The following is a 1573-nucleotide window of genomic DNA, read 5'->3' as shown; positions in this document are numbered from 1 at the left end:
CAGGTCCTTCTCTGCAGAGCTGCTCTCCAGCAGGTCAGCCCCCACCTTGTTCTGATGCCTAGGGTTATTTTTCCCCGAGTGCAGGATCCTGCACTTGCCCTTGTTGAACCTCAGGAGGTTCCTCTCTGCCCAACTCTCCAGCCTGTCCAGGTCTCTCTGAATGGTAGCACAACCCTCTGGTGTGTCAGCCACTCCTCCCAGCTTGGTGTCATCAGCAAACTTGCTGAGGAGGCACTCAGTCCCATCATCCAGGTCATTGATGAAGAAGCTGAACAGGATGGGACACAGTCCTGAGCCTTGGGGGACGCCACTAAGCACAGGCCACCAACTAGACTCTGTGCCACTGATGACAACCCTCTGAGCTCTGCCTTTCAGCCAGTTCTCAATCCACCTCACTGTCCACTCGTCTAACCCACACTTCCTGAKCTTMTCTAGGAGGATGTTCTGGGAGACAGTGTCCAAAGCCTTGCTGAAGTCAAGGTACACAACATCCACTGCTCTGCCCTCGTCTACCCAGCCAGTCATTCCATCCTAGAAGGCTATCAGATTGGTTAAGCAGGATTTCCCCTTGGTGAATCCATGCTGRCTACTCCTGATCACCTTCTTTTCCTCCGTATGTCTGGAGATGACATCCAGAATGAGCTGTTCCATCACCTTTCCAGGGATGGAGGTGATCTGGCCTAKAGTTGCCTGGGTCCTCCTTCTTGCCCTTYTTGAAGACTGGAGTGACAYTGGCTTTCTTCYGGTCCTCAGGCACCTCTCCAGTTCTCCATGACTTTTCAAAGATGATGGAGAGCAGCCTGGCAACAACATCCGCCAGCTCCCTCAGTACCTGTGGGTGCATCCCAYCYRGGCCCATGGATTTGTGRATGTCTAGCCTGCCCAGAAGGTCTCTAATCCTATCCTCCTCAACCAAAGGAAACTCTTCCCTTCTCCAGATTTTCTCCCTCACGTCCAGGCTACGGGATTCCTGGGGGCTGCCCTTAGCAGTGAAGACTGAAGCAAAGAAGGTATTCAGTAATTCTGCCTTCTCTGTATCCCTTGTCACCAGGGCCCCTGTCCCATTCAGGAGCAGGCCCACATTCTCCGTAGTCCTCCTCTTTCTACTGATGTATTTGAAGAAGCCCTTCCCGTTGTCCTTAACATCCCTTGCCAGACTCAATTCCATTTTTTAAAATTTGTTTTTGAAAAATAAAAGGACTATTATGTTGATAATGTGCCTTTAACAAGGTCTTTGATCTTTTATTATTGCAGGACCTGAAGAGAAATGTGAAGAATTTTGACAGAGAATTCTCTGTGCGGTAGCTGTGAAGCAAAAATAATTGGTTTATGCCCTCACATAGGCAGAAAGGAGTGTTGATATTCTTTCCTCTACTGATTKATATGAAGTCTGGAAAACGTTTCTACAAGAGTAATGATGTTTGCAGCACCAAGTTCTGAAGTGCCTTTGAAATGTTCCCATTGACTGGAATGCTAGAGGCCTTGTAGGCTTGGAAGGCTTATAGCTAGCACATTACAAAGCAGGTGTTCTGTGAAATGATTGGATTTCTGAGACTTACGGTTAATTTTACAG

This window comes from Rhea americana, unplaced genomic scaffold, assembly GCF_003343005.1.
Source record: "Rhea americana isolate MKP2758 unplaced genomic scaffold, rheAme1 scaffold_314, whole genome shotgun sequence".
Classification (NCBI taxonomy): Eukaryota; Metazoa; Chordata; class Aves; order Rheiformes; family Rheidae; genus Rhea; species Rhea americana.
The sequence above is the reverse complement of the archived record's forward strand: the minus strand, read 5'-3'. Positions refer to the sequence as shown.